We start from the raw sequence: 867 nt of genomic DNA on the forward strand, positions 1-867 counted from the left end.
AATGCTCTCTTTGAAGTGCAATTATTAGTAAAAGCAGCTAACAACTTTTAATACAATGAAATCTTGTGTTCAAGTAATCATCAGTGATTCTGTTGACATAATTAATGCATGATACATTTGACAGCAGTGAACTTTCAAATATTAGATTGACCCCAGATATCATGTCAATTTATAATCCTATTATGCTATCTCTTAAATAAAAAGACTGCAAATTCTGAAAAGTCATCCAGACTGAATTGAAAACTGCCCTAAATTAGAAATAAATTTTATGATAAGATATTCTAATTATCATTTTTCCTTTTAGCCATGAATATATGAATAAAGGTAAAATCATTTAATGAAAATTATAATAATTAAATAAGATAAAGAGCGCATTAAATTTCAAATAGCTTTGTCATTATATGTTTTACTACTTTATATATTTGAGACTAACAAGGAAACTGGGAAAATGCATTTTACTTTGTTAGTTCAAAAAGCAACACAGTGAATGCATCAACTTATACCATTAAAGATATGCAATTGTTTCTATATTGTTTAAATATCTCAAAAATATGTAATATTAAGCAACTTTATATCCCATTTATAGATTAATAAGAATGAATAGGACCAATATAATATGAAAATATGTACACTAATGTAGAAAAAGAGATCTCACAGAATTGACTCACATTTTTAGAGCCTGGCAAACCTAAACTCCCCAGACTAACAGGTTGCACACAAAAGGAGGCAATGTCCGAAACGCGAAGACTGCTGGGAAGATTTGTCTGTCCAGAAGATATCAGTCTGTTTTTGATGAAGATTTTCAAATGAATGGTTGACATTTACAAATATCTAATTATTCTTCTGCAGTTCTGTTTATGCATTAAT

Source organism: Octodon degus, unplaced genomic scaffold (assembly GCF_000260255.1).
Source record: "Octodon degus isolate 3935 unplaced genomic scaffold, OctDeg1.0 scaffold00149, whole genome shotgun sequence".
In the NCBI taxonomy this organism is placed as follows: domain Eukaryota; kingdom Metazoa; phylum Chordata; class Mammalia; order Rodentia; family Octodontidae; genus Octodon; species Octodon degus.